The 15,941-nt window shown below is 45.2% G+C and overlaps 1 protein-coding gene across 1 annotated transcript in view; it reads right to left on the reverse strand.

The window, feature by feature from the left end:
• Nucleotides 1–15,941, reverse strand: part of LOC147737513 (uncharacterized) — an 89,388-nt gene that overhangs the window by 3,791 nt on the left and 69,656 nt on the right. The window lies entirely within an intron of this gene.

The following is a 15,941-nucleotide window of genomic DNA, read 5'->3' on the forward strand; positions in this document are numbered from 1 at the left end:
GACGGCAGCGCAGATGTAAGCGCTCCCGGTCGCTCGGGGATTCCGCCGCTTTCTTCGCACCACTTCTGCCTGCAAACCTGCCTTCAAAGCAGCGGAGACTGCAGCCAACAAAGCGGTTCCGAGCTCCGGCCTCGCTGAACGCCGGAATGGTGGTTTTCGGCGATTTCTCGGCGGACGCGGCTGAGTGATAGTCGCGCCCGCCATTTTATTTCCTGTCAGAGCGGACCTCGGCGCTCCTGTTACTCGACCATGCCGGCTTGCTCACAGGACCTGGGACTTACTAACTCTCTCTGGTGAGGCTTATTCCTGCATTTTTGTCTCACCGCTGCCCTAATTTTATATAAGCTGCTCTTTACTGATGTTCAACGAGTTTCCTCAGCGCTCTACATGTTCTGGGCGGCCATTTTACGCTAATGGACTTTCCTTTTTCCTAATATCCTGCTGATGCCATCACTGTAAGTTAACCCTTTGCTGAGGGCGCTGTTTTTTTTTTTTTTTTCTAACGCTCCTACAATTAACGCTATTTGCATTTCAATTACAATTCAAAGCAGCTTTGAACATGGCTCCTGCGTGTTCCTTACCTGCTATCCATATCTTTTTGACGTCCTCCACCTAAAGGACTCTCTCTGCTTTCCACAGCGAATTGGTGGCGGCTCTACCCATCTTTTGACTCTTTGGCATTCTGATATTCTGTGCAGTTCTCTAATCCAGGATTAGGACTATTGCTGGATTACCTTCTTATTTTCTCCTCACCAACGACTTCCTTCAACTTCATTTTTTATAGAGAGGAAGACATTTTCTCGGACCCCCAAAAATCCACGTCGTGTCTTCATCAAAAATTCAAGAGTTTTCTCCGCACTGGCACACCTTGAGGCCTCTCAAACTCCCGTCACTCAAATGTCGCAGTCATCTGCGGAGCGACCTATCCAGTCCTCAGGGAAAGTCACGACGAAACGTCTCAAAAAAGACCCTCCATCGCCAACGGGGTCCACATCGGCTGTCTCTATGGAGCTGTTATTGGAAGAGATACGTGCTCTCAAGCCCTTCATGGAGGAAACCAATTCTAAGTTACAGGTCCTTACCGACAACTGGTCCCAGATGGATGCCAGAGTGACTACAGTGGAACACTCTATAACTTCTCTCCAAGAGTCTTCCTCCAAGGTATCTCACATGCAATCTCAAATTTCCTCTCTCCAAAAACAAGTTGAGGAATTGGAAAATCGAAATAGGCGCAACAATCTTCGTCTTTACGGCCTGGCGGAGAACTGCGAGGGGGCTGACCCTATTGCCTTCTTCAAATCATTTTTGCCCAAACTTCTTCATTTGCCTGAAGACACTAAGCTCAACATCCAACGTGCACATAGATTGGGTCGGCTCCCTTCTACTTCCTCTCCCTCTTCGCGACCAAGAGGTGTCATCATGTACTTTTTAGAATATACTGACCTCCTCAAGGTTATTTCAGCAGCTCGTGCCTCACCTCGCTTACAATGGTCAGGCTCCAATCTTTTCTTTGCGCAAGATTATGCAAGAGCCACAGCTAGTCGCCGCAAGGCCTTTTTGGATATGCGACCAGAACTTCGTGCAATTGGAGCTAGATATGGCCTTTTCCATCCTTGCCTATTCAGAGTGACCCACAACAACAAGACCACGACATATGAAGATCCTGTCCGACTTCGCAGCTTCTTGAATGCAACCCAAGCATCTGACATGGATTTTTCCAGCTCTTCATCATCTTTCCCGCCATGATTCCAGCGTGATGCAGCATCGGAATTTCAATTAATCTGCACGCTTATTGTGCATTCTTGAATGTGTTACTGTCTGTTTTTGCCATGTTTCTTGATGGCTCTGGTTTTCTTGTTATCTCCCCCACCTTTCGTCATTTTTTCTTGTATTCCAGTTCGTTAATTAATATTGTTCGCCACTATTTCTTCATGTACCCTTGCGTTTTTTCCTGTTGTTTTGTTCCCATTTTCTCTTAATTGTTTCGCTCACTACTGGTTTTCTCCCCCTTTTCCTTGCAGGTTTTTTTTTTCATTTTATATGACGTCTCCCCCTCGACTTGTCGGTCCGCTTGCATTGGACGCTTGCTTCCTTTGCCTGGTGCTCCCCCCTCATTCATTTCCTCGTGTACCCTTCCCTCGATGATCGATCCTCCCCATCTCTACCCTTCGTAAGTATGTTTTCCTTTTTTCCCTGGTTGTTCACTTCCCTTCTTGTTTCTTTCTCACTTTTAAGTTCACCAATTTCCTTCTATTCACAGGTGTCTCTCCCTTTTGTTTCTCAAATTTTCTTCGCTCACCATCTTCTTCCTATTACTCTACTTACCTCCTGGACTACCTTCACATTTTCTTCACAGCGAGTGATTTTATTCTCCTTTTTTTTACCTCATTTTCTCTTTCCTCGTTCCTTTGCTCTCCCTGCTTTTCTCACTCCTCTGGGTCTTTCTCTAATTTTCTTATCTTCTTCTGCTTTTCTTTTTTTCCTTTTCTTTGATATGACATGTCTCTTAAAATAATCACTTGGAATGTTAAGGGTATCAACTCACCTATCAAACGACAAAGAATCTTGTCTCATCTCTCACGTCTAAATGTGGACATTGCTTTTTTGCAAGAAACCCATCTGTCTGCTGAAGAATCTGTTAAGTTGAAAAGAAGCTGGGTGGGTGATGTTTATTTTTCCCCTGGGGACGGTAAACGCAATGGAGTTGCTATTCTGTGTCACAAAGCTCTTTCTTCTTCCATGATTGCTCAAGAATCAGATACTGAGGGCCGATGGACCTATGTTAAGCTTTCTATTAAGAATGTTCCAATTTCTCTTCTAAATGTTTACGCCCCCACCACTGGTGACCCCACTTTCTGGCATTCATTCTCCCAGCACATCACTAGATTCATGGATGATAATTTCATCCTAGCGGGAGATTGCAACCAGCCCTTAGATCCCTTTTTAGACAGGAACTCCAAAGCACATTTCATTCCTAACAAACCTCATAAACTCTTCTCCCAAACCATTTCCCAACATAAGCTCACTGATGCTTGGCGTCTTTGTAATCCAAATCTCCAAGAATTTACCTTCTACTCCCCATGTCACCACTCCCAATCTCGAATCGATTACATTTTTGTTACTCACACTATTGCCCAAACTCTCTCTTATGCAGAAATAGGTCCAATCTTACTTTCTGACCATGCCCCTACATTAGTTCAATTGGATCTCTTACCTAAATCGACAGGCCCTAAACGTTGGCGTTTTAACAATTCTCTTCTTCTTGATTCCAAATTTACTACCGCCTTCACCTCTTTCTCCCATGAATTTTTTGCCCTAAACGAAAACTCCCCTGTTCCTAAGCATACCATTTGGGATGCTTTTAAAGCGGCAGCGAGGGGCTTTATCATTGGCTTTGTGGCTAAAAAACGTAAAGCTGCTCGAGAAGCTACTAAAACCATCCTTCTAGATATTAAGAAATTGGAGCATTCTTATTTTACCTCTCGGTCACAGCAATCTTTAACCGCCCTTATCAGCGCTAAGATGAACTTTAACAAAAAATCTACAGATGACGCATCATTATATTTATTAAAGTCTAGTGCCAAGTTCTATGGAGGCAAAAATAAAGCTGGCAAGATCTTGGCCAATTATCTGAAGGTGAAACACAACAAACTAAACATTGAATCTATCTACGACAATGATTTGAACCTCAAACACATAGACGCAGACATTCTTACTACATTTTCTGCTTTCTATAAGACTTTATATTCTTCTGAAACTCAACCATCTTCCCATTCACTGGACACGTTCTTCTCCACCATACAAAAACCCTCACATTTTCCACTTGACCTTTCTCAATTAGAACACGATATGTCCCAACAAGAATTGCTCAAAGCACTCCAAACCCTCCAAAAAGACAAAGCCCCTGGGCCCGACGGCTTCACAGTAGAATTCTTCCTCCACTTTTCAAAGCTTCTTATACCCAGACTTCACTCACTTATTGGCACCTTCCTTACCTTGGGTTCTTCCTCTGGCTCTTTTTCAGACGCCCATATCTGCCTCATACCCAAGGAGGGGAAAGATCCTCAATATTGCAAAAATTACAGACCGATTTCCCTGGTCAATATTGATTACAAAATTTTCGCAAAATCTCTTGCAGCTCGACTCGACCTTCTCCTTCCAGACTTATTGGGTGAAGAACAGTCCGGCTTTGTCAAAGGCCGGTTTATCACTGACAACACTAGACTCTTATTTAACATTCTTTCTAAATCCCGCCCTTTACCTCACCCTCTTGCGGCCATTGCCTTAGACGCTGAAAAAGCGTTTGATAGGGTTGAGTGGACTTATCTGTTTCATACCCTCCAATGGTTTGGTTTTGGTCCTGTCTTTACGTCTTTAATTTCATTGCTTTATTCTAACCCACGTGCAGCGGTCTGCGCCAATGGTCAAATCTCCTCATTTTTTGAATTAAAAAGAGGTGTTCGTCAAGGATGTCCCCTATCCCCCTTTCTTTTTAACCTAGCTTTAGAACCCTTCCTCTCCAAGCTTCGTCAAAACCCCTCCATTCATGGTTATCAACTATCAGATTCCCATATCAAACTAGCTGCTTATGCGGATGACATCCTATTATTTGTCTCCAACCCCTCTCTCTCCATCCCTGCTTTTCTTACCGAAGTTCATGCTTACTCCCAAATCTCTGGTTATAAACTTAATAATGATAAATGCGAGATCCTTCCTTTAACCAAATTTACATTCAAACCAGATTTTGCCGCCTCCAACTTCACATGGAAACCTTCCCATATCAAATACCTTGGAATGCATATTGCCCCAACCATCCCGGATACCGTTTCCTTATGTATGTCCAAATGTATTCAAAAATTGACAGATCTTACGTCCAAATGGCATCCCCTTTACCTCTCCTGGTGGGGCCGACTAGACACTATAAAAATGATGTTGTCTCCCATTGTTTTATACACGCTCTCTAACATTCCGGTCCCTATCCCATCCAAATTTTTCAAACAGATCAACTCCATTCTAACCTCCTTTCTTTGGAACAAAAAGAAACCACGAATGTCCTTGGCGCGCTTGATTCGTCCTAAATCAGAAGGTGGGGTTAACTTCCCTGATTTCCCAGCCTATCACAAGGCGTTCCAATTGAGACAAGCCTCTTTTTGGCTCCAAGACCCTGATACCCCATCCCCATTATGGGCCAAACTCGAACGCCTTCTTCTATCTCCCTTCTCTTTCACCGAATACCTCTCCTTCTCTCGCAAACCAGCATCTGTTTCTACTCAGATCCATAAGTTTACCACAAGAATACTTCTTTCTTCCTCTCATTCACCCCCTACCACTATTGCTGATTTCCTCTCCTCCCCCATATGGCATAACACCTCCTTACTTATCCGGGACAGACCCTTTTTCTGGAAATCATGGCATACTCGGGGTCTGCAATGGGTTTCCCAACTTTTTTCCAACTCCTCCTTTTTATCTTTTCATGAACTTCGCATCCTCTATGATCTACCCGCCTCTTCGGCACGTCAATATCAATCCCTCAAAAACGCAGTTCTATTGAAATACGATCTCCTCACTCAACCCAACCCTCCTTCCCCCCCATCCACTCTCACTTCCTCACTTCACTCCTTCTTACGCACTGCACCAAGGGCTACTGCTATTTATAAATACCTTCACGCTAGTAAGATTCCGAGACCTAAATCTAAAGTCGAGGAGTCCTGGGAGCATGACTTGTCAGTCTCTTGGTCAGTTCCCCTCTGGGACAGAATCTGGACCAAACTCCGCAAATCTTCAAGAGCAGCAACACTCACTCAAACTTTATTTTTTATTTACAACAGACTCCTCTTCACACCTTCTGACCTGCACAAACGCTTCCCTAATACTCCTCACACATGCTGGTCTTGCTCCTCTCCGCAAGCTGATTTATTTCACATGTTATTTTTATGTACTCATGTTCGCAGTTTTTGGTTGCAGGTTTGGGCTCAAGTTAATATGATTTTCCACACTTCTATCCCTTTCTCTCACACACACATTTTTATGGGTAGCCTCTCCCCTTGCTGGGATGATGTTGATTTGAAACCCCAAGTTGTTGACCTTTTACTTGCCGCTGCTTTCCAACAATTAACAGTTAACTGGAAGGATCTCTCCAAAATCTCCTTCAAAGCATGGTGGTTTAATGTATGCCATAACCACAGGCTCGATACCACTCATGTTTTCCCGGCATGTTTGGCTGTCAAACGCATGGACTTATGGACCCCAGTTACACTTTATTTGGACTCTTGCAGTAAGCGTCTGTTTCATCCTCAGCCTCCACAACAAGAAGTTCCCAAACCCCCTTAATCGCCCGATACGTTCCATTTATTCTTCATTGAATCACTTTCTCAAGTTTTCTCAAAGTTTTTAGGATTGCCATATTTTATGCTCATGTATTTCTCCTGCATCTTTTCCTTATTTTTCAATCTGTACCCAGATTTATTTCTCATTACAAATGCATTTATATATTTATGTTCTTTTTTTTATTTTATTGCTTAAGAGTCTTTAACTTTGTATTCCATTGTATTTTGTTTGACACCTGATTTTCTCTTTTGATTATTATCAAATAAAATTCTTTTGAACTTAAAAAAGTAAAAAAAAAAAAAAAAAAAAAAAAAAAGATAATGAATTAAAACACAAGACACAAGACACACACGTCCCCTTTCCTTACACTAGAGAAGAAAAAAAAACATTAATAAGAAGATGAACAACGAACACAAAGTCCACGGGATCGTCAACCACACCAATTGGCCAGACTGGCGTAGTTGTGAAAACTCGTAGAGAAAGATAGAACAAGAATGAATAAATATAATTCAAGTAAAGGTGAAAGAATAACACCTAACGAGAACATAAACAGCAGAAAAGTTATAAGTAAGAATAAATGAATAGAGCAATAAAAGAAAAGCAATAAAGCTCAAATATCAGGAATATAATAAAACCAAAGTTCCATGTGACGTACGTCTACGCACAGGAAACAATCAGAAGTAGTAAAACTATTTTGCGCAAAAAGAAGATAATAAAATTAATAGGGCTCGAGCAAAACTATCAAAAACAGTACTGAATTGAAAGGATGACATAAGAAAAACGTATTTTAAACCGGTAACAGTAGACAAAAATATTGCCCATTCAAAAAACATGCATCCATTGAATAATAACGTAAATATCATTTTTAAAACCGGTAACTGTAGACTGTCGACTCATGAAACATGCATCCATTGAATAATAACGTAAATATCTTTTAAAACCGGTAACTGTAGACTGTCGACTCATAAAACATGCATCCATTGAATAATGACGTAAATGTCATTTTTAAAACTTGTAACTGTAGACAAAAGTGTCCACTCATCAAATATGCATAAATGTAATAATGACATAACATAGCGGAATTCATCATGAAATTCAATAAACATCACTATGTTAAACCGTGAAAAATTCATATAATTAATTTATAATTATACCTGCTGCAACCTATCATTATAATACAAAATTTCATTTTAAAAGGCATCACAACAAGAAGAAATAAGTGGAAGAAATCTCACTATCAAAATGTGATGATTAATAAATAAAACAATGAATTAAAATAAATAAGGTTGTCACAATTGTCAAAGCACTAAGAAGATGCAAGCTGTGCGAATCAGCGCAGAGTATCCGCAGTTGAATCAAGATATTAATAAATAATTGGTGCTGAAAGAACCTGACAACTGTAGACTGAAAAACGGAAAACATGCTTGGCATTGTAGTTAAAGTAGAATTGAAGAAGTACCTGCGCTGAAATAAATGATAAAATGTACTCCATGCACTTTCCGATGTGAAGAAATTGTAATTCCGAATACCATGAGAGACATGCAGATAGGATTGTACCACCACAGAATTTAAGCAGGCTGAAACAGAGGAACAGAACTTGAAGGAAACACGTCTGGAAGAGGTGCAGGTTATGACGTGCTGAATAAAAAACACTTTGAAGTATTATGAAGATGGCAGCACGTTTCCTCACGTCGTGCCGGGTGGTTAAAGGCACAGTAATGTACTCCATAGCTAAAGCGCAGTGACATTGACGCTAAAGGCACGTCATCGACTCTTGTGAGGCTGCAGGCAAGATGAACGCGCTGAATGCACGCGCTGGGGCCACATTTAAATGAACTGATGGCGGTTGAACTGCCGAGGTGAACAGGCAAGTTAACAATAAATCTTTTACAGTTCGTAATCCAAATGCTAGACGTACCAATTCATTTTCCATGTCATGCTGCATATAGGAAAAACATATCACGAACTAAGTGAAAAGCTCTTCAAATGCCTTCACTTCGCCCAGCTGCCCCATAAATCTGTAATCACCAGACAAGCAGGGTCGGAAAGGGCACAGCAACAACAGATTGTGACAGATGAAACCCATAACTCGGGCGGGTGCAGTAATGAAACCTTTCCTTTTAGAAAGTTAACACTTTAAGTTGCAGGAATCCATGGAAATAAAACACACTGAATGCTTATGAATGAGCAAGTCAAGTACAGTCAGGCAGTCTCTTTTGAATCAGTCAGGCAGACTCTTTTGAATCAGGAGAATGAATTTTAAAATAGGAGCAGAGGCTTTAAAAATCAGATGCAGCAGTAAATAATTTAAAACTTCGAAATAAATAGAGAACTCACCAAGCTTAAGTTGATGTTGGCAAGCCCAGGTGAGGCTGACCGTTGACAGTTGGTCACTGGTGGGGCACGGGCAGCCAACAATGTATAGTTGCAGGTAAGTGCTTGGGTTCTTAGTTGCAGAGTTAGAGTTCTTAGATGTAGTTGAAGACTTTGAATGTAGAAATCCTTTAAAATAGCATCCACGCAGGGTTTGAAGTCCAAATCGTCGCCAATGAAATAATGTAATAATCTTCATGGAGTCAAGGTGTAGTTCCAAGTTAGTATTTATTGTAGTTGAAGTTACAGATGGTATAGGTGAACCAAGATGGTAGTTAAATGGTCAAGTAAGTAGGTAAGTTAGCCCCACCAGGAGCTGTCCTCCTAAACACTCAGCCTTCCATCACCAAGTGAAGGCCCATCTCATAGCTAGCATTCTATGACATACATAGCATTCTAAATACAGACAAGCTGGAAAGCATGAGAAGACAGATGACAGATAAGGAGATTAAGAAACACTTTACAACATAAACTCTTATGGAAGTGTATAACAAAGGTATCTCTTTAGGAAGTGTATAACAAAGGTAACTCTTTAGGAAGCGTATAACAAAGTTAACTCTTCAGGAAGTATACATGACAAAGGTAATTCTTTAGGAAGTATATATGACAAAGGTAACTCCAGACACCTTCTTCCACGATGCTTTCATGTTCACACTGGATCAGCTCAAATGCCAACTCCCGCCTTTACCTTGCAGCTCATTAAGGGCCTTACTACGAGTGCGACGGCCCTCATGATCGCCGTACGCACAGTGGCGGGCCAACTGCCACCATCCTGGCGGTCTGCCCGCCGTATTATGAGTGTGGTGGTAGGAGGCGGTCTGCAAACACCCTGAATATGTTGGCAGTGCCGATGCCGACATCGCCGAGCATATTACGTCTGCATATCCACCGCCCTTTTCATGGCGGGACCCCACCATGAAAAGGATAAAGGCCATGCAGGTAAAGGGGCCCTAACAGTTCCCCGGCAGACTCTGCTCCTGGGGTTGCATGCGGGGGGCACATGTTGTGCCACCCCATGGAATTGATCTCTGCCAGGTGTACATGTTTTGCATGTGTAGAATCACACACTAGTAAATGTAGCGCACGCATGCTTCGCCTTGTCAGTGTGTGAATGACCGCTTACTTGTGCGTAAGTGAGAATTCACAGACTTCAATCTGACTATTTCTGACACTGGAAACGGTTAGAGTTTCACTTCAACAAAATGCGGGAGTAACTCTAGAAGTCTGAGTTTCAGGTCATTGCTGCGCTAGCGCTTAGGGGCAAATATTGTGGTTATTGCTGCAATTGTTTTTACGGTCCACGCACCTTTTAAAAACTGTTTTCTGGCACTTGCTAATTGCGCGCTGACTCCCCGTTCCACCGCAGTGAATTGATGCAGATTTTTTGTGGAGGGAGAATACAGTGCATAGTATTTCCTGGTGGTGCCATTAGCGGGCGGCCATCTTGGCAGGGTGACGCTCCAGCCTTTCCAGGAACCCTGACTACTTAAAGCTTCAGAGCGCCAACGCGCAGGATCTAGAAATCTGAGTTTTAGGTCATTGCTGCGCTAGCGCTTAAGGGCAAATATTGTGCTTATTGCTGCAATTGTTTTTATGGTCCACGCACCTTTTAAAAATTGTTTCCTGGCACTTGCTAATTGCGCGCTGACTCCCCGTTCCACCGCAGCGAATTGATGGTGATTGTTGTGTAGGGAGAATACAGTGCATAGTATTTCCTGGTGGTGCCATTAGCTGGCGGCCATCTTGGCTGGTTGACGCTCCAGCCATTCCAGGAACCCTGACTACTTAAAGCTTCAGAGCGCCCATGCGCAGGATTTAGAAATCTGAGTTTCAGGTTATTGCTGCTCTAGCGCTTAGGGGCAAATATTGTGCTTATTGCTGCAATTGTTTTTACGGTCCACGTACCTTTTAAAAATTGTTACCTGGCACTTGCTAATTGCGCGCTGACTCCCCGTTCCACCGAAGCGAATTGATGCTGATTGTTGTGGAGGGAGAATACAGTGCATAGTATTTCCTGGTGGTGCTATTAGCGGGCGGCCATCTTGGCAGGTTGACGCTCCAGCCATTCCAGGAACGCTGACTACTTAAAGCTTCAGAGCGCCCATGCGCAGGATTAAGAAATCTGAGTTTCAGGTTATTGCTGCTCTAGCGCTTAGGGGCAAATATTGTGCTTATTGCTGCAATTGTTTTTACGGTCCACGTACCTTTTAAAAATTGTTTCCTGGCACTTGCTAATTGCGCGCTGACTCCCCGTTCCACCGCAGCGAATTGATGCTGATTGTTGTGGAGGGAGAATACAGTGCATAGTATTTCCTGGTGGTGCTATTAGCGGGCGGCCATCTTGGCAGGGTGACGCTCCAGCCTTTCCAAGAACCCAATCTACTTTAGGTCACATGTCACCACCGCGCAGCGGACACTCGCAGCGGGAGCGCCTTAGAAGCGCCGAAGAGGCACCTAAGGGAAGCCAGTCTGCGCCAGTCCACGCCCAGCCGTGCCCAGGTCCCATGAACCCTGGTCATGTGGCCGGGAACCTAATCACCTATGATTCCCCATGCCTACATGAGCTAAGATCGGTCGCCAATTTGAAATGTCTGCCCTCCATGCGCCTCACTGACACTATGACCAATTGCACTCATTGCAATTGGGAGTTACCACCTAACACCATAGGGAGACACTCCACTTATAGCATATGGAGGATGTTCCTCCTCAATTGTAGATCACTGCCTAAACACCATACTGAGTTAGCCCTTCTAATAGAAGAACATAAGCCCGACGTACTCTTCCTAACGGAGACATGGCTCCAACTGGAAGCCGACCCAGCCACCGTGTGGGCAATCCCACAAGGCTATACTATAAAGAGATCTGACCGTAATATGGGCAGAGGAGGTAGCCTAGCCATCATTTACAGAGAACTATATAAGTGTCGCATTACTCCAATCATAACATCAGTTTGTGAAAGTATGTCGTTTTCGCTGGAACTGTCCCCGACAAACACCTTTACGGGTCTCCTGGTTTATCGACCTCCCGGAACGCTAGGTCAGTTTACCTCGAACATGGCTGACCTAGCTGCCAATCTGGCGCTTACCTCGGCTAACTTTACAGTGCTGGGTGATCTAAATCTGCATCTAGATAACCCACTTGATCCTGCAGCCAATAACCTTCGGCTGAGCTTTCAAGCGATTGATCTGGTTCAAAAGGGATTCCTCCCGACACACAACAAGGGCCATCTATTAGATCATGTGTACAGCAATCTTGATGCTCTGAACACTGAAACGCCTCTGCCACTACCCTGGACTGACCACTATTTAATACCTTTTACTTGGGTAACTGGGAGCCCTTCATCTGTCCAAGAATCCAAAAAACACTGGGGTAGAAAGTGCTCCAAACTCTCTTCCATCAAATGGGAATCTGCGCTTGTTGACCTTAAACCTCTGAAGGCTTCCAATCCTGACACGGCCAGTAGTAATTTTGATAACTGGATCCAAAACTCCCTTGACTCAGTCCTCCCGAAGGAACCCATGCATTGCATAAAGAGGCAAAAAGTAGCCCCTTGGTATACTCCTAGACTAAGGGACATGAAAAAATCATGTCGTAAGCTAGAAAGGATCTGGAGACAAGATCGCTCACAGCACGGGAAGGCAGATTACAGAACCGCAATTAGGCTCTATAAAACCGAAATCAAGGCGGCTCAAGCCTGGTTCTATAAAACAAAAATTAATATAGCTGCCAACGCTCCAAAGGAAATATTCTTGATAGCCAAATCACTGATTTCCCCTCCCCCAGAGTTAGCACCATGAGACGGAGCACATGTACGTTCTAACAATCTAGCAACCTTCTTCTATCAGAAGATTCAGACTATCTACGCATCCTTTGCCTCTGATAACATCGAACTAGACGCTGCTACAACAGCGAGCTCCAGCACTCCAGCTACCTGCATGCTGGAAAAATTCACTCTCCTAGACGCTGTTTCCCTGGATAAAATAATTCCCAAGGTCACCTCAGGATCCCCTGGGGATCCAGCACCACCACAATTTCTTACCTCGGTCATTGACTTAATTTGTCCAGTCATTCTTGATGTTCTTAACACCTCAATCATCTCGGGCATAGTTCCTACATCATGGAAATGTGCAATGGTCAGGGCTCTTTTAAAGAAGCCCAATCTGGACCAAAGTAATGTATCCAACTTTCGCCCTATCTCCTTGCTGCCCTGGATGATTAACTGGTTGAGAAACACATTAATAACATCCTAGTGGAATACTTAGAATCCAATGATCTGCTGTGTGCTGCCCAGACGGGGTTTCGTCCCCAACATGGGACCGAGACAGCCCTGCTGGCAGTGACCGAGGAAACAAGAATTGTGCTGGACCAGGGAGGGAAGGCAGCCATTATATTGTTAGATCTCAGTGCCACGTTCGACACGGTTAACCATGCCATTTTATTACATCGACTCAATGGCATGGGAGTGTCGGGCACGGCTCTGACATGGCTGACCTCCTTCCTGGACAAGCGCTTTTTCCAGGTCTTTGAGGGAGAGGTTGCATCCACCAAGCAGCCACTTAGTTGTGGGGTCCCCCAGGGTTCTTCCCTGAGCCCCACACTTTTCAATGTTTATATGAGGCCCCTGGCAAAGATAGTCCATCCATTTAGCGTTCGAATTGTCACCTTTGCAGACGACACCCAGCTTGTGGTTTCACTGAATCACGCTGAGGGGTCGTCTAGCACTCTGAGCCCCTGCTTAGAGGCAGTGGCCAGATGGATGGAACTCTCCTGCCTCAGACTAAATGGGGAAAAAAACAGAAATCATGTTATTAGGCAATCCTTCACCTACCATCCTTGCCCCCATCTCGCCTACGTGCCTAGGACCCCTCCCACCTCTCTCCCAAACCACAGATAAAGAGCTTAGGAGTTTGGCTGGATAGCTCTCTCGATTTTACGTTCCAGGCCACCAAAACCTCATCCACCTGTTATGGTCTGTTCCAGGCGAGAAGAATCATGGTTCAGGCTCTGATACTTTCTCGCCTGGACTACGGTAATGCTCTTTACCTGGGAGCTCTGGTGGCTGCGATCAACAAGCTTCAGGTCACCCAAAACTGTGCTGCCTGACTGCTCTTTCAAATTCCACTTTGGCAGTCTGCCAAACCAGCTCTGAGGAAACTACACTGGCTTCCCGTTGCAGCTAGGCTACAGTTTAAAGCCATGTGTCTGACCCAGAAAGCTATACGGAGAATGGTTCCAGCTATAATGCATCCTTTAGTCACCCCCTACCTCCCCCACAGAGCTCTACGCTTCAGTTCATTACACCTGGCCACCGCCACTAAGATAAACAGGGCCCGTTGGGGTGGCTGTTCATTCTCACACAATGCCGCGAGAATGTGGAATTCCCACCCTCTTACCCTCAGAAAGAACAACAATCTGCTGGCATTTAGAAAGCTTTTGGAAAGGGGCGACCACTCGGTCCCCCCGAACGTATGGTGGAGTACCCCGATCTCCCCGGGAAACCATTTTGGGCGGGAGGCGTGTCCCGGCTGGTATGCCCGAAGCGGCGTAGCTGGGGCGCGCCTTTTCCCGCCCAAGAAGGGGTTGTCCTAGACACCAACACCGCCAGCCACGCCCGGGGGGCGGATTGGAGGAGGGTCTACGCCCGCCCGAAGAAAGATAAAAGGAGCGACAAGCGGGGCGGGGCGGTGAGTGAGCAGTGGCAGGGCTCGCAGCTGCTTTGCGCGCTGTTATTGTGTAATGTGTTTTTAATTGTGCTCACGTAGCGCTTTTACAGACTGTGCTGCACAGCATACCTTCATTTTTAAAAACTTTATTTCTGCACGGTAATTGGATGCACTTTCAGCAGTGTCTCCGCTAAAGCCAAACCCTTAGCGGACTTAGGCTTCTAGAACCCCCCCGGACTCCCTGACTCACCAGACGCTTTGGGGTGCCTGTCTTGTCTTCCCTCCTCCACGCCTCGGTCCGACAGGGTGGCTAGCACCGTTGAGCGGAGGGCGTGGAGGTGAGAGACAGTCACTTCCGTTTCCGCCTGCGAGTGACCGGTTAGCGGTCTAGTCGCGGTGAGACAGACGGGCTGAGGGCTTTAAAAGGCATCCAGGAACGTGGGACGAGTGGCGGTGAGTGAGCAGTGGCAGGGCTCGCAGCTGCTTTGCGCGCTGTTATTGTGTAATGTGTTTTTAATTGTGCTCACGTACCGCTTTTACAGACTGTGCTGCACAGCATACCTTCATTTTTAAAAACTTTATTTCTGCACGGTAATTGGATGCACTTTCAGCAGTGTCTCCGCTAAAGCCAAACACTTAGCGGACTTAGGCTTCTAGAACCCCCCCGGACTCCCTGACTCACCAGACGCTTTGGGGTGCCTGTCTTGTCTTACCTCCTCCACGCCTCGGTCCGACAGGGTGGCTAGCACCGTTGAGCGGAAGGCGTGGAGGTGAGAGACAGTCACTTCCGTTTCCGCCTGCGAGTGACCGGTTAGCGGTCTAGTCGCGGTGAGACAGACGGGCTGAGGGCTTTAAAAGGAGGATGTCATACCGGGAGCGCAGCGGACGTGCGCAGCGGGCGCGCCGAAGTGTCGCCAAAGTCGAGCCCGTCTGCGCCCGTCCGCGGCCGACAGCGGGCTAGGGCGACAACCCCTGGTCGTAAGATCCGCTGGTCTAAGGAGCAGCTCCTTGGCGTCCGACCTCGCACTATATCCAAATGCATGCATGGTATGACGAGTGATGATAGGGATTGTCCTCACTGCGGCTACTGCTTTACTACTTTGCTGCGGGACACTACGGAGCAAGCTCTTTCTTGTGGCCTCCTTAATGTAAGATCACTACGCAAACATAGACTTGATGTCTATGAGATGATCCTTGATAAAAAATTTGACCTAATGTTTCTTACGGAAACTTGGTTAGACCAGTTTTCCGACTCGGATATGATTGAGGCCACGCCTGAGAACTATTCTTGGGTTAGGCAGGATAGGCCTGAGGGGGTGGGAGGGGGGATTGCTATTATTTTTAGGAAAACTTTGGGTTGTTGTCTAGAGCGCATGATGATTGTGGAGAGTGAGGCGGGAGTCTTCACGATCCAAATCAATGGGGGCACAACGATCAAAGGCTGTCTGATATATCAGCCGCCAGGGGCCTGTACTAAGTTCAGAGAGAGCCTGCTAGAAAACCTTATGGAGGCTACCCTACGTAGGGATAGATTTCTCCTTTTAGGAGACCTGAACATTCACCTTAACTGCCCTGAGG

This window comes from Lissotriton vulgaris, chromosome 1_1 (assembly GCF_964263255.1).
Source record: "Lissotriton vulgaris chromosome 1_1, aLisVul1.2, whole genome shotgun sequence".
Taxonomy (NCBI): Eukaryota; Metazoa; Chordata; class Amphibia; order Caudata; family Salamandridae; genus Lissotriton; species Lissotriton vulgaris.